Source organism: Vespula vulgaris, chromosome 18, assembly GCF_905475345.1.
Source record: "Vespula vulgaris chromosome 18, iyVesVulg1.1, whole genome shotgun sequence".
NCBI lineage: Eukaryota > Metazoa > Arthropoda > Insecta > Hymenoptera > Vespidae > Vespula > Vespula vulgaris.
In genome coordinates, this window is record NC_066603.1 from 348,350 (window position 1) to 367,818 (window position 19,469).

Consider the following 19,469-nt stretch of genomic DNA (forward strand, 5'->3'; position numbering starts at 1 on the left):
ACGCGATTAAACGACGATTAAGATTAAAAACGAAGACCTCCCTTTTTTCTCTTGGAGGAAAAGAGGAGAAGAAAAGAAAATCGAAGAGAGGAGAAATCTTTTTTTCTTGGACGGTTTTACGAGCCGTCCCCCTTTCTTTTTGTCTTCTCCGTTCTCTCGCCCACGAAAATACTCGCGGAATTACGCACGCATAGAAGAGCGCGAAACGATCGTTTGTACTTTACGAGTACAAATTCGAGCGCATCGTACGCTTTCCCCGCTGACGTCATTATCTCCTATCGTCTTGGTGCATCGAGATCCCTCCCCCCTTCCTTTCCCCTCCCACTCTATTCTCTCAAGCTCGTCGATCTCTCGCACGCACGTTCTTCGGAATGGTAAACCCCACCCTTTCGATGCAACTTTGTTGCTCTGTCCTTGCATAGATCGCCAAGTTTTCCTCCCTTCCCCATCTCTCCTCTTTCTCTTTCTCTTTTCCCATCGTCGCCTTGCACACATAGCTCTCTCGTATATTTTCCTCTTATTTCAGCGGGCGTACCGTCCTCGGTAGAAGCCACGGAGACGTTTTCTTTCTCTCGGACACGCGTGTATCCTCCCCACCCTTCGTTCCTCGACAAGCATTCTTCTCCTCTCCCTCCCGATTCGTTCGACCCTCCCTCTCTCTTATCTCTCTCTTTCTCTTTCTCTATCTCTATCTATATCTCTATCTTTCTCTTTCGACGAATCTCTCCTCGTCATTGTTTCTTCATTCGTTCCCTCGCTCGCTCGCTCGTTCGTTCGTTCGTTCGTTAGCTCGCTCGTTCGTTCGTTCGTTCGTTCGTTCGTTCGCTCGCTCGCTCGCTGTCGTTTCTCGAGTTCTCTCTCCCCTCCACTTCCCCCGGCCGCCTTCTCCCCTCCGGCCTTCCTCTCCGGTACACGGTAACCGTCGTGTCCCTTTCGCTCCTTCTCTCATTTATTGCATAACCGTGCACGAGGTTGCCAACCTGCGCCGCGTAATACTCTATAAATACGTTTCGCAAATAAATAATCGCACGACGATATGTCCCCCTTGCGATTGCAGCTCGTCGTCGACAACCCAAACGTATGTACGACGCTAAAGATCATCTTTCTCTCTCTCTCTCTCTCTCTCTCTCTCTCTCTCTTTCTTTGGAATTCGTCGGGGAGATAGCGGACCGATAGATGGACAGATAGAGTAAATAAGAGAGGGAGAGAGAGAGAGAGATAGGGAGCGAAGGGAAAGAAAGCATCGACGCTAACGAGCTCGTTGCGTGGAAACGACCGTTGAAAGATAAGGTCGCTCCGAGATTGGAATGCGGTCTTACGTAGTAACGCGTAATTCGTTTAGGTAGTTGGAAAAATTCGATTTCAAAAAATGTCCTGATCTTCCTATAACCCGGTCGTACAACGATATATAGGGAACGTGAGAAAAATGAATTTCTTTTGATTCCGATCGGTTCGTTTCGTATTCGATGAGAATTAACTATACGATTCTGACACACTATATCTGGTTAGAATACATTAAAGTAGGTAAGGATCGATCGAGTCGGACGAGAACCGTCGCTCGATATCATATTAGAATGGATATTCTAAGAATAATTATGAAAGACACGTCGTTCTTTGCTCGTAGAATCAAAAAAAAAAACCAAGAGATTTTAATTGCTCTCGGATTAATTGCATCTTACATTATTTATGTAATTAACGACACTCGTTCGTAGCACCCTTTCTTTTTTTCTCGTATCTTTCCCTATTTTCAGGATCGATGTTTCTCGACCTCACCCCGGTATTCTTGCCGCTTGTCTCAAAGTTCCTTCCTCTTTTCGAAGTTTCTTGTCCGACCGAAATGACAGCGTAATCGCAGAGGTCGTCGGTACGCCGCATCGACGCAGCTAACTTCCCGCAAGAACTTTAACTACCACGAATGCGCGTAATGCCAAAGAACGTCGTGCAAATTTAACTTTGCGGATTTAAATCCTGCGATAGCGAAGACATTGGCCTTGGTTGTCGAGAATTAAGATGTATTTCTGCCAATCGATTTTCTTTGCATTAGATATCGTTAATAGCGGTAACTTTCCATCGGTTTAACCGGCAAATAACGAGTTTAGACGTTCGAAGGAGAAGAAGAAAATCAAAGTGTTCCCTTGCCACTTCTCTTTCCGGTCTCGGCTTCGTCCGACCGTTTACGTAATCTCACTTTTTCTCTTCCTGCGGCGGCAACGAATGTAGGTCAGACCGGTAGAAATTGATCGGTGCGAAGATGGATCATTCTTCGATTTCTTCGATCTTTCGAACGATCGACGAAGGGAAATATCTCGGTCCGTGTATTAAAAAAAAAAAGAAAAAAAAATAAAATAAAGGAAAAGAAAGAAAAAGAAAAAGAAAAAGAAAAAGACAAGGATCGAGACTCGTCGTAGGTAGGTTAAAGAGTCAGCGAGCTTCGCGAGTATGCGGATTGAAATTACAGAAAGACGACGTCGACGCACCCCTAACGATCGAAGCGCGCCGCGCGTATTTATAGCCGGGAGTTGCGTAATGGGGAAGAAATATGGGGCGAGTGAATAATAGATTCCGACGGAACCCTTTTCGCGGAGAAGGCGAAAGGATCTCTTTTTCTTTTTCTTCTTCCTTTTTCTTTTTATTTTCTTTTTTCTTTTTCTTTTTTTTTTTTTTTGTTGCGAGTACCCGGTAAAGATCTCGAATTCTAGCGGAGAGTAAATCGAAAAAGATCGACGAAAAGGATGGAGATAGGATCGTCGTCCTCCTTCCACGCCTTTGCGCGTCCGATGCGGACGAGAGAGTTCTCGTCCGGTCTCGTTGGATGAAAGAGTGGATGAAAAAGAGGATGAAAGAGGATGAAAGAGGATGAAAGAGGAGAAGAGGCGTCGAGGAGTTAGAGTTGATAGGGTGGGGAAGCTTTTATCCCGGAGGACGAAAAGCGAATCGCTAGTGGAGCTTACGTAACGCGGAGTCGTAGAGACGTCGCGGGCAAAGATGCAAACGGCCTTAAAGGCACGTCGTCGTGGAGTGCGCAACTGCGAAGGAGTTTCGCTCGAGCGTGGCAGACAAGAATGACCGTTACAGTTTCCTTAAGCGAAACCCTCACAATGTGCTAATACTTGCGACATCGCGAGTGGAGGGTAAGCCTGCCTACGCTACGCCTCCTCCTCCTCCTCCTCCCACCTTCTTCGTCTTCTTCGTTCTTCTCATCAGCGCAGCTCTCAGCCGATCGAACGAACGATCGATGCCAAGATCGTTAGGCATTCGAAAGGATTTTTCAAATTGGGCCGCGTGCGACGCGAATAGCACGAAAAGGTCCCGCCAAGAGGAGGGAGCCACCTTTTTCGAGAAACGCGCGCGCGCGAGAGAGAGAGAGAGAGAGAGAGAGTTCGAATCTTGCTACCTTCGTGCCGAGACCCTCCGAAGGGAGAGGGTCGAGGAGAAGGGTCTCCGACGTGACAAAAAAAGAATTTTCTTCTCGTCGACAGGGCGAAGGAAAAGTCGCGAGAACGAAAGCACCACCTACCCCGTTGGAGAGTGGTCTCGCGTGCGAAAAGTCAACGTTTTTCCGGCGGTCAATACGAGGAGGGATCGTGCGAGAAAGAGAGAGAAGTAGCGGCAAGCTGGTGCCGGAAGGTTAGTAACTTGGTCGGACGGTGAACGACCGAGGGAGTTTGGTGCGCCTGCGCCAGGACGCCGCTGACGCCGCTGACCCAGATGCGCGCAACGTGATTGCCGTTCGGCAGTCCTCGCCGATTCTCGTCGACCCTCGGGGACTCTCGTGGTCGCCTCGCGGTTGACCCACATCGCTCGCCACTCGCGCCACTCGCTTCGTGCGCGTCGCTTCGTACGCGAGCGCGCGCGATCGTTCTCTCCTCTCCACGCCTTTATCTTTTTCCACTTTTTCTTCTCCTCCCCCTCACCCTCCTCCTCCTCCACTTCTTCTTCTTCTTCTTCTTCTGCTTCTTCTTCTCCTTCTTCTCCTCCTTTTTCCTCCTCCTCGTACCCTTATTCCCTACTGCTGCTGCTGCTGCTGCTGCTGCTTCCTTCTCCTCTTTTCTTTGATCTTTCAACGAGGTTTACAAAGACCTCGCGCTAACGCTGCAACGCTATCTTCTTAAAATCGTTTAACCCTTTATAATGCCATGTAACTTTGTATTTTGCAAGCCTTACTTCATTTTCTCGCTAGGACGTTAATCATCGGTTAACGTCCCAGCGTATCTATAAGATGTAAATTATAGTCGGACGAGTCGTACAGAATTAAGATGTATCATTTTGGAATAATTGAAAACTTTTCGAATAGCCACGTTCGAGCGTTCGGGCGATCGGTCGAAAGAAAACCAGTTTGAAAGTTGCGATAGGTAGGTACGTACCATTGGACGTTCCGAGACTCGCGTATACCGGCTAGCAGCATGACGCACGAGCATTGTTTATGTTTAACCGAGCCATACGCGGCTCTAGTCGCAGGACGACAGGTGCAGCTGCGAACACGTAATGGCAATTTCGTTCTCTTCTTACGTGCTTTTATTGGAAAAGAACCTTCATTGAATTATCGGTCAACGCCGTCCGGATAGTTGTCCGCATCGACGTGTTAACGGCATAGTGGATAGGTACCGGTCACGGATGACCGGTGTGTGTCGTAGTAAACGTTTAACGGTCGTGTTAAAATTACTCATTAAAATCGCAGTAACGTCAAGCGTGTTATCGTCGTCGTCGTCGTCGTCGTCGTCGATACTCGATCGTAACGGGATAACAAAGATAAAACTCGGTTGCGTCGTTTCGAAAAGATCGCAGCAATTATAATTTTCCTGTTACGAAGTCGCATAATAATCGCATTAGTCTGCCGGTAAGGGAAATCGATTCGCACGTTGGAGCGTGTCCGACGTCGAGTTTATCTCGATCGATGCGATAAAAACGACATTTCGATCGAGTGTGAAATTTCCGCGAACGAATCGAATCGAGAATTGGAAAGCGTTCTACCGGCGGTTGTTCGAGCCGACGACGAGTTCGACAGGGTTTCACAAAAAGACGAGAAAAAATAGTGAGAGATTTCCGAGAGGATACTCGAGTTCATCTTCTCGAGCGTTTCGTAAGAAGCGAAGAGTATAATTTCCGATCTATTATCGCTCGTTAGTAGTAGGTTTATATACTTTGGAGAGCTCTCGAATCATCGAAAAGCGTCGTGTTGTTGCGTTGACGAAACTCTGTCTCTCTATCTCTCGACACGCGTACTTGATCGACTATCCTTGAGGAACAAAGCTACGGACGGACGCACGCACGCAGGCAAACCGAGTGGCGGCAAATCGCGCGTGGTGAAATTTAGAAAGCATGCCCGCATCGATGCGACCACGTGCATCTCGTTCGTACGTTCCTCGTCCTCGCGCAAGCATACGTTTATATCATTCGATAACGCGTACGTAAACGCGTACGTGGGAGTGTACGTGGGTCATCGACGATCTTATAAAATCATACCTTTTTTTTGCCTCGAGCAACAAGTAAGGTATGGAGTCGGTATGAAAATCGGTAGAGTTAATTATTCTTATGTTAATAATCCTGTTAGTGGCATTTAAATCGCCGACCGTCTTCTTAATCCTTAATCTGATTCTCCTATCGCACGAAGCGAACTTTAATCCCGAAGAGATTCGATCAATGAAACGAATTCGAGTCGCGAGACCGAATGGAAGAGGCTTTAAATATAAAATTAGAGTAAAGCTAATGCGATTGAGCGTATAAATATCGAGTGGCCGTAGCAATAAACGTCGTTACATTCTCTCTTTCTTCTCTCTCTCTCTCTCTCTCTCGCTCCCTCGAGCCGGAATCGCGATGCCGCAAAACCAGTAGATATCTTTCTTTAACCTTTTTCTTTCTCTCTATCGTTTGACTTAGATCGTAAAGCTGAATAATAATCTCCGATTGAAGGTAGACGCCGTGGCGAATGTTTTATCAATAATTTATACGTTTCTCGGATCGCATCGTAGAAGGGTCGATAAAATTCTAAGAGCAAGGAAAAGCCTCGATGAAAAATTCTACGTCGATTATGTCGAGAGCTATCGATTTCCCTCTCCCATGGGTTAACGTTAGAAAATTGATATCAACGTCGCCGCTGGACGCGAGCCGAACGATCGATCGTGACCGATTATTATTACCGGAAACCGATAAGTTTGCGAAAATACGACGGGTGCTCGTCCACCGTGATGCGTCCTATCCACTTCCTGGTATATATATTCGAAAGGTCTCTAACGAAACGTCGCGTCGTTTCGTCGAAGAACGATCGATCGATCGAGAAAAGCGCGTCTCCCTCGTCCGCGACATCCTATCGATGTCGAAATTCTGCTCGGTCATTCTTTGATACGAAGATATAAATGCACATCTGTAGGGCTGCCACGGTGCGCTAGAGCTTACGAGTGCTTATTTAGAACGTTCGATGAACTGTGCCCGGTGTATCGCGCTTGTGTATCTATGTAGATGAGCGGGTCGTACGAGGAGTAAGAGTTTCAGTCATTTCGAAAAGTGTTTTAACGGAAAGGAACTCGATTGGAAACACCTGCCGATCTGTGTTCGTTAATCCTTTGCTCTTTCTTTTTCCAGAATTATCGTCGTCGATGGGTAACGATCTACTCACCATCGGTCTAGATATTATTCTCGAAGGAAAAAACGAACGGAGCCTCGCGAAAAGGTGTCTGGAACGTGGCAATCGTTGCGTCACAAGGACGATGATTCGTAAGTTCTTTATCGGTGTCTTTCCTTTTTTAGTCTAGCGAGCGCACGAAGAATAATGGATCTTCCATTTCCGAGCAATATTTTGCGCAATACCTACGGAGCGCTTCCGACTGCTCCGTTCGCTATTATACGCTCTCTTATCTTTGCGGGATGGGGAAAACGATGGTCAAACCCGTCATCGACGGCTCAAATATTTCGCAAGAAACTGCTATCGTTGAATCATACGAAATTGACGAAGAATCTCGGTCTCACGAAAGATCCTACGAATCGTATACGTCGTATGTATCGTACCACGAATATACGCGCGCGCGCACGCACGCACCACACATCTCTTTCTCTTTCTATCTCTCCGTTCGCGTCGCGGTCCCTTGGCCGATTTCTTATTCAGTGCACGTTCTCGTACGCAATAACGTAAACTCCCGTGCCCCTTTGAAATCATCGTTCGAGCGGCACGCCGCACAGCATACGTTTATACTTACGATGGCTATGAAAAGCTGATCCCATAAACGGCTCTCGAAATCTCTCTTTGAATCATCGCGAAAAATATATTTTTCAAAGTTTCTCTATCCTTTAGGGTTACGTCAACGAGATGCGATACCATTTTTTTTTTCTATTACATATCGTCATCCTAATTATCGCCTTACCCTCTATGTATAATATATTTGGAATTTTCTCATGGCGCCTCGAGAAGCGTCACGAACACCAAGAAAAATGCTTCGGATTCCTCCTCGTTGGCTTCGACGCCGTTCTCCTCCTCCTCCTCCTCCTCTACGTCTTCTCCTTCCCTTTCTACATATTTAATTACGTGGCTCTCGTTTTATACCCTCGCGTACTAGTTTTTCCTTGGCTATAGTACGAACGTCGTAGGTCGCACGATAAACTTTCAGATGGAAGCATAACGCGATCATCGATTATGATAGAAAAAAAAAGAAAAAAAAAAGAGAGAAAGAAAAAAAAAGAAAAAGAAGATTATAGAAACTCATAGGATATCGTAATGATTCTAATCGTCTTTGTAGCCGATATAGTTAATATCGCGTTGGTTGAGTCTCGCAAAAGTCGTGCGATCGTGCGAGTAGGATCGCACGTGAAGTATAGCGTCGTTAGAGATTACGCGACGGGCGATATAACATCGAGCTCGTCGCTCGCTCCTTCGCTCACTCGCCTACGACTTTTCTCACGTATCTGACGCTCACATACCTAGTCCACCTACGCTTCGCACGCGACTACTATCCTCTCTTTCTCTCTCTCTTTTATATTTTATTCCATCGGGGAAAAAGTGTACGCGAGAGAGAAAAGGAGGTCCCCCTTCGACGAGTACAGCCGTTCGAACAAACTTTTCTTATTATCTTACCGACGACGGTGGCCGCGTGTGTCGTAACGTTTCACGTAACGACACATCGGCAATTTAGCATCGTGCCTGTAATTTGTTACGGTCAAGAACCGCACGCTAATCCGTACGCGCATACACTTCGCGAGTGCTGCCGCTTCGCCAATCCGTGTAACGAGCCTCGCTCGCTTCTTTTCTCTCTCTCTCTCTCTCTCTGCCTTTTTTCTTTCTCCTTTTTTCTATTATCTCCTTCTTTTTTTCCTTTTTGTTCACGGTCGATTCCATCGACGGAGTCGCGAACATAACTAACGAAGCGTATGACACGCCACATCCACGAGAAGTTTGTGCTAGCTGGTTTGTTAGCTATGCGATACGTTCGAACTTTCAGATAAACTTCCTTTTTTGCCCGTTTCAAAGTCTTGACTCTTTTCGTATAGAAAAACTTCACTTCCGGGAAGGAACGTGAAAGTAGAGTAGTTTTTCGTAGGATTTGTTTTCACGAGAAAATGTATCATTTCGTTTTAAACAATGAAATCTTTTTTTTATCTTAATCCTAATTCATTTTTCGAAAGATTCAGGAAGCTCCTTGTTATAACGAGGAAACGGCAAAGCCCCTTTTTCGATCGATAAATCCATCCCGGCTTCTTCAAATCGGAATTACGTCACTACGACTGCTCCACATTCTCATCTTTCTCTCTCTCTCTCTCTCTCTCTCTCTCTCTCTCTCTCTCTCTCTCTCTCTCGTATTAATAACAATATTGAGTAACGCGTAACGCGCCGTGCTCGGTGAGATAACGCTCGGCAGGCATTGACTCTCCTCTCGGAGAACCGATAGAAGGAAGTCTCGGTGCGACGTTCTAGTAAAAGTTTGACTCGCGGGTGAAAGCAAAGCCGTGCTGTGCCGCGCGGCTTTTATTGATTCTCTCGAAATAGACCGATTCCAGCTCGCATCGTAGAATTAGCGAGGACGAGTCGGACGAACGCGTTTCGCATCTCGTTCTCGCTAAACGAGCCTTTCCGCGAACGATCCTATCCGTTCTATATATTACATTTTCTTTTTTATCTCTCCTTTTTTCCTCCTCCGAAAACAATTTTCAACGCAATCTTACATGGCATTTATATTATTTCTGTAACGTTCGTTTATAGATTTCAAGCTGTAGCGGTACAAGAAATACTGTTTCTCGTTAGGTCGGTTGTTTACTTGGACATCGTTGCCTCCTATGCACTCCATTCCCCATCCGCTTATTTATCCGTTAATCGAGTACACGCGCTTCTTTCTCCCTTTCCCATCTCTCCACTCGTTCCGCGATTCGCTCATTGGAGTGTAAACACGACGAAGAGGAGGACGGTTTCTACATTGCACCTCGTCCCGTTATTTCGAACACTCTCCGTACTCTAGGATCGTATCGCGTGCACCACTTAACTCGTTACCACATACTCTCTCTCTCTCTCTATCTTTATCTCTCTAAATATAGTACAGAGGGAAACTGTAAATTTCGTGAATATCAATGGAAGCGTACGATTCATCGCCTTGTTGGAATGACGCCGGATCGTGCATTCGTCGACGCGTTATAAATAACCAATAAGATGGAAAGAGAGAGAGAAAGAGGATCTTTCGAGATCCACGCGATAGAACGAAGCTTTTACGCGAACGAGATCTTTATCTCGGGACAACCCTTAGCCTCCTTTCTCTCTCTCTCTCTCTCTCTCTCTCTCTATCCGAAGGAACGTCTGGTGACCGTCGAAAGCATAAAAATCGTTGGAAAGTCTGTGGATCGTAATCGTTCGTAATCTACGACACGCTTAGCAACGAAAGCCGGTGGAGAAGATGAGGACGAAAGTCGGTGGAAAGTCGTGGAAGGAGAGAAAGGGAGAAGAAGAGGAGAAGAGAGGAGCGGAGAGGAGAGAAGAAGAGAAGAGAGGAGAGGAGAGGAGAGGAGAGGAGAAGACGAAGACGGCGATAGTGCGTGTGTCGGCGAGAAGGAGGACGAGAGGAGGAGGATCGAGAGGGAAGAGCGACGGTGGGAGCGCGTGGACGGAAGGGAAGGGAGCGAGAGAGAATAAGAGGGAGGGATAAAGAAGAGGAGGAAGAGAGGAGGGAAGAAGGGGAGTGCGCGCATCGGCGCGCACTGCACAGTGCATGCACCTCCGAGAGGTGTGGGTGAGAGGCTTCGCTTGTGTTGAGCCGCGCGTGTAACTGGGTCGCGGGTTCGACAACTTCAGCCAAGGCTGCCAGCGCAGTGGTTCCCAATCGAAACGTTTCTTTATCTATCTCTTTCTCTCTCTATCTCTCAATTTCTTTTCAACAAGAATATCCTCGATCTTTTCTATTTTCTTTCAACCCTCTCTCGAACGATTCTCTTTCTCGATATGGATTCGAGAAGGACGTGCTTTCGTTATCGTCGATCTCGAATCTTGGATCTCGATTTCGCGTCGAATTCGATCGCTCCGTCGTCGTCCGGGCGGTTGATCGACGCCACGGCTCGGCGCACTGCTTTAATAAGTTGTTACCGGTACATACGTCGCTTTGCATAAATATCTATTGGCGAGGACGAACGCAAGACTCGTGAGAGTTCCGCGTTTGAAAATGGTTGAGAGAACTTTTCGCGCTCTATATTTCTGTGCTTCTGCTATTCGAGACGAGGTATGACTTTTAAATGCAAAAGTACGCCAGGCTTCGGGCTTCATCCCCGAAATGTAAAGTTCGAAGGTAAAGGCGTACTCGAGACGTTTGGAACGAAGTCGCTCGAGTGGATGGATGGATGGTTGGTTGGTTGGTTGGTTGGTCGGTCGGTTGGATGGATGGTTGGTCGGATGGATGGATGGATGGATGGATGGATTCTTGTCCGGGTCCATTAAGGAGAAAATTTGACGATGAAAATGTCGAGTTGATTAATCGTGAAGTAGATAGTAGGTAGGTTGGTACTAGCACGCTTGGCACGATCTTTACGTGCGAGCATATTATTCGCGATCTTTGTATGGGACGGGTAATCAAGGATCGTTTCTTTGGATGATTTTCATTCACCTCGTGACGGTCCTCGTGACGGATTACGCGCTACGACAGAAGCGTACGAGCGTGTTGCTCAAGAGAAACAATCCGTCGCGCGGAGAGGAAAAACTTTTAACGAGTCACGAGAAAGCTTCGGACAAGGTTCTGCTCGTAGACTTTTTATCGTTTCGCCATCGTCGTCGCTACCGTAAACTCGCATCGAGCTTACTCACCGCGACAAACTTCAAGCATCATCTTACGTAGTAGTTCGATAAAAATGTTTCTTTGTTCCTTGATCGTGATCCGAAAAGAACAGAATGAAAAGCGATAATGTCGAGTCGGTTGGTCATTGGTAAAGACGTAAATAAACGTCGCTGGTATCCGTCCATCGCACTCGCTCGAGCGACTATTGCATAAACGGACTCTCCCTCTCTTTCTCCTTTTTTTTCTTCCATTCCATCGTCGTCATCTCTCTTTCGCGAAGCTCGTAAAGAGGCACGCTACGTAAAAGGCGAGAGACGCGAAGTTCGCGTACTCGAGCGCGAAATCGCAACGACGCGGCGAGTCAGACACGGTGCGGTGCGGTGCGGTGCGGTGCGCCAAGCGAGTAAACACATCGTCCCGATCGATTTCTCTCTCTCTCTCTCCCCCCTGCGCTCTACCACTCCGACGAGTTGCCCTCCTTCTTCTCCTCCTCCGACTGTCCGCGTTGCCGTACGACTAGTAACGTTTCCACCCTCTTCGATCCCTCGCACGGAACTTCCAACTTTATAGAAGTTAGCCGAGCGCTTTGTTCCGATTCGGTTCATTGCTTTTGCCACGATAATACCACTTGGAAGAATGGGAACGTAGGAATTAAGTAAATACATCTCTTTAAGAAAGCGATTTACGACTTTGCCGATTTTCTCCAAGGAAAATTGGCGGCTTTTCTCTCCTCTTAAACGGCCACTTGTAACCGGTCTACCGTTTTACCTATCTCCGAATGTATACACGTACTGTGTATAAGTACGATACGTGGAGAGAAAGAGGAGAGATACGTCGTGTCGAAGTTTATTTGACCAGTCAACGCGCTAATGGCACGTTCGCATAGTAGTAGAAGTCGTATTGCGAGATAAGAGTACGGCGAAGATGCGAAATGATCGATCGATCGTTTAGTGGGGCAGTACGGCTCTCAATCCGCGATATAGTATTCGCGATACTAATGATCGTCGGTTGAATAGCGCTCGCGTTCTAAAGCGAAGAGAGGGACTTCCAACCAACCAGCCAGCCAGCCAGCCAGCCAACCAGCCAGCCAGCCAGCCAGCCAGCCAACTCGTCGACGGTCTTACGCAATGTTCCAAGCGACTATGCTCGTCTTCCACTGGCGCCTGTATCCTTCTCTCTCTCTCCTCCCTTGTTCTTCCCCCTCTCACTCTCCCTCCCTCCTTTTTTCTTTAAACTTTCGTCCAAGTAAACGAACTGGAGCGATCGCGAGAAAGGATCGTACATCTTTCCGCGAAAGAAACTTTGCTTATCTTTTTTTCTTCTTTTTATTTGTTTATTTCCTAACTGAGATATTTTAATGTCAGACGCATCGAGAGTTGCTGGACGTCGCGAAGACGGCGTAACGAAGCGGACAACGCATTCGTAATGTCCGACGATCGGCAATGCGATGCACGATCGTAGAAATAACGTTGTAGTCGATGACTACACGCCTGTGTCTAGCTTCGTGCGACTAGTAGGAAAGCGTTTGGAACGCGTTTAGATGCGAAACGACGAATGTTCGTCGACAAACAATCTTGCTTTTTATAAGATAACGGAGAATCTCTGGGACGATTATTGGATATAATTATACGGCGCAAAGATATTTAGACGAAGACACGTGTTTTTCATCTCGCGATCGTTCGGGACAAATAGCGCGACGTTCATTCACATCGATCGTCGTTTAAATATTGCAACGCGCTGCAAAGGTCGGACCAATTTGGTACTTTTATCGGTGGAAAACGAAGGAGAATGAAGGAGAGAGAAGAGAGGAATCGATCGAGCGAAGCCGAAGATCGATCGTGGAAATTTGTCGCTCGACGCCGATCGACCGTTCGTGCCTTTCCCGATTTGACCCGATCCAAGAAGAGCGTGTCACGTTTTCGCGAACGAAACGCTCGACGATATCTGCCTCTCGTAATTGCGTTCGTTCCATTATTCTCTCAAATACTTTGCCGTTTCCTTTTTAAGCTTCGCGTAGGTACGATCCCGAACGCGTCGCTTCGTCGAACGGTTTTACATCGCGGATTTTAAATACTTTCCTCGTTGCGCGATAATCGTAAAAGTCGTCTGACCGAACAATCGAATTTATCCTTTATTTTCCGTTTCATAACGCGAAATCGTTAAAAATAAGTGTACGTTTTTGTTGGTACGTAGAAACACACATTTCTACGTCTAACTACGTGCAAATGGAGAGTTCCGACGCTCGTCGATCGGTTGGAAATATGTAAAGACCGTTTGCGCGTTAAATAACTTTCTCGGGAGTTTTATCGTCGACGCTTTTATAGGAGCTACCGTAGATCACGGATTGCGCGAACAAAAGTCCTGGAAATAGACGGAGGGAAGCGAAGGAAGGAGAGAAACAGCGGGTGCTCAAAAATGCCATACACGCACCTTGTCTCCGGTTGCATAACAGTGCGGTCGAGTCCTCTCCCCTCTCTTTCTCTCGTCGAGGCAATCGACGCGGCTCTCTTCGAGTTCTGTCATGAAATTTTTTTCTCTCGCCGTTCGTGCGTTCGCACGAGCGACCTTACCTCGAGGTTCTTGGTCTTTCTTTCGTAATACAGAAAAGATAGAAAGAAAGAGAGAGAGGGTCGCGATCAAAACGATCGGACGATTCTTAATACGTCGCGGAACAAAGCCGTGGAGTGTCGCAATTTTTCTCAAGCAACGACGACTACGACTACGACTACGACTACGACGACGACGACTCTTTTTTGTTAGCGAATTAAAGTATTTTTCTTGGCCGTGGATTCGCGTATAATTATAAACAGGCAGAGAGCCACCACGTTGAACGCGACGACGAGTTTCACTTTCACGAGCTGCATCGAGTTACGTGTCGTGATTTTAAACGGTGAGTCAATAAAGTGACGAACTTTCATTCGCTCCGTCGTTCCTCGGCATCGATAGTTTCGGTTCTCCTCGTGCCTTCCATCGACTTCTCTTTTTACACCTTTCCGCGTTCAAATTTTATCTACGTATTTATGTACGCAAAGTACACGAGCGTAGCTCGAAACGTTCCTACGATACGTCTCGTTCTCTCCTACCTTGTTTTCGATCGTTTACGAGCTCCTCGCTAATGAACCTAATGACAGTGCGTTCGAGCTCGCGACGAGTGAGTTAGTGGTATATCCAAATGGATACAGCTAAATTGGTAACGACGATGACGAGCCAAGCGAGCTACGATTCTTGTCCTACATCCGATCGAAACGACCGTCCCTATCGGAAATCGTTCCACGATATACACACATACGTACAAATTTATCGACAGATCTCTTTATAAGACGCAACCCAGACGCAACCCAGGCAATAGACAAAGATTTTCACAACGCTCGAATCGATTAGCAGCCTCCTTACATTTTTCCCAGAAGCTTTCGATTCCCGATCGAATTTGCGCTCGCGAATGATCAGCTCGATTTCCGTATCGACGATTCTCGCTCCGAATACACGGACGAATAATGCAAAGGATAAATGAAGAAATCCGATTCGAAGACGAATAGTTTATAATCGTTCGGGAAGGTGGGACGCAAGTGGAATCGTATCGTGCGCGGTCCGACAAAAGCTTTCGCGATATCGAGATATCTCGCTTTAAGGAGCTTCACGCTCACCCCGTCAGCCAGGCGCGTGCACGTATCCTCGTAATTTCTCCCTCAACGAAGGATCTCGGAATCTCTCGACGACGTTACGCGCGCACGAGCACACGTACACAAAGCGAGCGAGTACAAGAGCGAAAGACGGAGAGAGAAAGAGAGACCACACCCGCGAAACGTGTGCTCGCTTAGGCCTCGCTGCTTTTCGTTGCCTTTTAATCGCTATTTTTAGCGACAAACTTGACGCTTATATCTTACGTAGATAGGAAGAAGACTTTTATTTTTCATATTTCTCTCTTCGTGTTTCCATTTCGGTGAAACGGCACTAAAAATAATACGTTCATCGTCGGGAGGAAGCTTTTACCATTAGTGTAATTAAATTCGAGTCGAGTATATTAAGTGCATGTGTAACGTTTAACGTGCCACCGCCGGCAACCAACCAACGAAAAGCCCAACTCGGTCGGATACTTTTCGAAAATTTATCTCGAACGCGCTACGGAAAAATCATTGCCCTACTTTCCCAATTTTTCCACGAGAATACCTAAAAGTATATCGAACGAGGACGGCGGAAAACGTAGATTTTTTTTTTTTTTTTATTGGGAAAGAATTTCATTAAGAATTGGAAGAAAAACTTTATCTATAGGATCGATGATTCTCTGAGGCGAACGATCGACCGCGTTCAAACTCGAAGGCGAGAGATAGCCGAGGAAAACAGAGGAGCGTTTAATTTCCCCGTCACGAATCGCGAGGACGGGGAGGAGGAAAGTTTCGCTTTTACGTGGGTGACGCAAGATCGTGAAAGAGAGAAGAAAATAAAAGAACGAAAGAAAGTTGAATTGATTTATGATTACTCGTAACAAAGTTGAACAAACATATTACATAATATAAAAAAAAAAAAAAAAGGAAAAGAAAAAGAAAAAGAAAAAAGGGAAAGGAAAAAAGGAAAGGTCGGTTCGAAGTAAAAATTAAATAAAAACTAAAAGATAAGAGAGGAGAGGAGTAGTATGCAAAAAAAAAAAGAAAACGAAAAAATAAAAAAGGGAAGAGAAAAGGACATCGGATATTTGTCGGAGAGGCCGGAGAACGATCGTCATTGTTCGTAAAAGCTCCGCCCACGGTCGCTCGCTCGCTCGCTCGCTCGCTCGGCAAGCCGCTCTTCGCACTTTGGGACGATGCGGAAATGATGCACGTGCGAATATATCGACGTTTCTCGACGTCTCGAGCTCGTTCTGCACGGCCTCGTAGTCGTCGTAGTCGTCATCATCGTCGACATCGTCGAGGACGGCGACGGCGACGGCGACGGCGACACGAAATGGGCTTCGGTTGCACGGGCGCGCGCGACTATCGATCTGCGAACCCACGCTTCCGTTCCGTCCTCTCTCTCTCTCTCTCTCTCTCTCTCTCCTCATCCTCATCCTCCTCTTCCTCCTCCTCTACCTCTGCAACCTCCTGCAACTGCAGCTGCAGCAGCAGCAGAAGCAGCAGCAGCAGAGGTAGTAGTAATAGTAGTTGTAGTAGTGTAGTAGTAGTAGTAGTAATAGTAGTAGGAGCAGTAGTAGTAGTAGTAGTCGGCGGTCGAGCCAGTGGCAGCAACGACCCACCCTCCAGAGCCCTCTTTTCTCCTCTTCAGTTCTCACCCCTCTCACTTCTCTTTCCTCTTTATCGCCACCAACGTTCGTTCGTTCGCTCGTTCGTTCGTTCGTTCGTTCTTTCGTTCTTTCGTTCTTTCCTCCGCCTTCACAACTCCCTTTTTTCTTCCACTTTCCGTGCCTAGTCTCGATTTCTTCTTCTCCTTCTCCCTCTCTCTCTCTCTCTCTCTCTCTCTCTCTGTCTCCGTCTCTGTCTGTCTTTTCCCGTCCGTTACTTCTTCCACCCTGCTACGGATTTCCACCCCATCAGAGGTGAACGAGGATAAGAATGTCCGCGATTACGGAAAAACGTCCCGCGCTCTCTTTCTCCCTCTTTCATTCTCTTTTATGATTTCTTTGTTGCTCTCTTTGAAAAAAAAAATATATATATATATATACCTACACGTTTGATGTATTTATAGACGGTGCGTCGAGCGCGTTAGATAATTTGATCGATTTTTAAAACTTTCTCAAACTCGATAATCCCAGGTAGTTTTGAAATAAATCGCAGACGGGTAGGTCGGTAGGTTTTTTGCAGAAGAGAAAGAGGCTTTCAGCGAGACGAGCGTGGCTCGCAGCAGCGAATCGATAGAGGCACACGAAGCGTCGGCCGGACGCCATTCTTTTTAAAAGCGCGCGCTGCGGGAGATACTTTTCGTGAAATTTTGATACGTTTTGTCGTCGACGAAAGTATGAAGTGTGCGTGTGTGCGCGCGCGCGTGCATATGTATATATATATATATGTATACATATATTTTTTTCACAAGTGAAAGCTGGACCACCTGACGAAAAGAAAAAGAGAAAAGTAGCGATCCGTCCAAGATCGTGGAACCGGTTGGAAGGTTTCCCTTACGAAATCGATACGAGTTAGTCGTTTCGTACGTCTCTCGAGCTCTACCATAACCGATAGACGATCGATACTCCCGTTATCGCCTTATGATCGTTCGATTATCTTCGACGTAATGAGTTATGATCGACGTTCGTGCCACGCATACGTCGAAAGCCGAACTGGACTCGAAATCTACGAAACTGACGTATCTATCGAGATTTTGTATCGAGAGAAATAAATCGATCGATCTATCGAAAAAGGTATTGTTTTTCGACAGAGCGTACGATCGAGTTATAAAGTATCTAAAGTACCTAATGTATGCATGTATGTATATATATATGGATATATCGTTTGGTAACATAATCGATGTACCGAAATGCCGTTAAAAACGATATACGTATGCAGGGCGAGACAGATAACATGGACGCTTCGAATAACTTTTACATCGTATACCTCCTGAAATGACACGCTCCGAAATAGAAGCTTTTTCCACCAAACTGTTAAATAAAATCTATTAAACTTTATTGTTTCTGTATATTACGTTTTACAGCGTTTTATTACGCGAATGAAACCGTGTAACTTTGATACAAAACGACTTTTCGTACAACGCATAATTTATAAGTTAAAGTGCAACGTGTAGCATATGTATGGAAAACGTAAAATTAAACAAAATTCCCACTCTCGCGCTGTCGATACGTCGTGTTACCAACGCTTTACACGTTGCCTCTCGGAAGCAGATGCGTTTTATTCCGTTCGCCGATATAAATTACCTTTTATTCGGCCGATCGATGTAATACGTTTCGCATACACCTACGCTTATTATCGGGAATAAATTTCGTACCATCGAACGGGATCGTACATCGGACTGATAATTAGACGTTCATCCGAACATTGACTCGTACTACTTGCACATCGTATCATTACTCTTTCGATCGATCTACTACGAGGCGAACAAAGTATACTCATTTTAATGCAAGTAAGTAATACCAATAACGATTAGCGATAATAGACGTTATATATAATATATACAAGACGGTAACACGGCTTATGCAACAGGATCGCTTTTCGAACACTATAATTTACAGTTAGGTAAGTTCCAACGATCGGAAGGATATTAAATCTGAAAATTGCTTTCTCTATTGGATCGTTCAATTAATTATTTCACAGGCTCGTGCCATATCCATAGTCTTTTTTATTTTGATCCTACGAACGATCATTCACCGTCTTAAAATAAAAACAAATAGCGAGCCGGGATAGGTATTTTTATTTACGTTTACTCAGACACCGGAGCCGCGCAGAAGACCTTACGATACCGGCATCAACGAGCGATCTCCTTTTAACGTTCAAAAACATCACGTCGCCGGATAGCGAAAGATTTGACCGTGTAAAAGCAAGGATCAGCGTCTCCGCTTCGACGAGTCGAAACGTCTAACGAGATAGACGGATTTTCATTCGGAATCTTCTTGTTCCTCTAAAATGGAGATTGGGAGAGAAATAATATGCGAGTGAGATGAATCGATGTTCCTCCCCCCCCCCTCTCTCTCTTATATGTCTTGTTTGAAAGAAAAAATAAATTAGAAAGCGAGAGAATACGCGATGGGCATAAATATGCCGGGTCTCCTTCTCGTCTACTCGATCTTTTAACCATCTAGCTCTCTTTTATACTCGTCGAATTGCTCGAAAGAGAGAGAGAGAGAGAGATTCGTTTTCGCATTTTCACAAAGGCAGGACGCGACATTACGAGAGGCCGACGTTAGCGGCGGTATTCTTCTTACGACGTTTTGCGCAACTCGTACTTCTTACGTAGGTACTTTCGCTTTGCATAATTTACTCCGCGCCACGCGTCTCGATCGCGTATTCGTACTCGTATTCGTATTCGAGACAACTCGCGAAACGCGCGATACTTTTTATTACCGCAAGCGCACACCCTGCGTGAGATTTTCTTTCTTCGATCGACATCCGTAAGGACTCGACTTTCTAGAAAGACACAAGTAACTTTTCTAACGGAACTCTGGAGTTTGGCGCGTTTCGACGCTCCTAGACGCAATCTAACGGTGATTCGGTGGAAGAAAATTTGAACGGCACACGCGATACCGCACGTTCCTACATACATAGTAGATACATACGTACGTACATACATACATAATCTTTCGCC

General features: G+C 46.1%; 2 protein-coding genes across 8 annotated transcripts in view; one reads left to right on the forward strand and one right to left on the reverse strand.

The window, feature by feature from the left end:
• LOC127070497 (histidine decarboxylase) overlaps positions 1–19,469 on the forward strand; it is an 88,706-nt gene that overhangs the window by 20,902 nt on the left and 48,335 nt on the right. For 3 of the 4 annotated variants that reach the window (XM_051008577.1, XM_051008573.1, XM_051008574.1), the window contains exon 2: positions 6,580–6,711. The exons of the other annotated variant lie outside the window; for it this stretch is intronic. The gene's annotated coding sequence lies outside the window, so the exon portion shown is untranslated. The remainder of the gene's footprint in view (positions 1–6,579; positions 6,712–19,469) is intronic. 4 annotated transcript variants of the gene reach the window in all.
• The window catches only part of LOC127070500 (probable nuclear hormone receptor HR3), a 61,257-nt gene that overhangs the window by 18,738 nt on the left and 23,050 nt on the right, over positions 1–19,469 (reverse strand). The window lies entirely within an intron of this gene.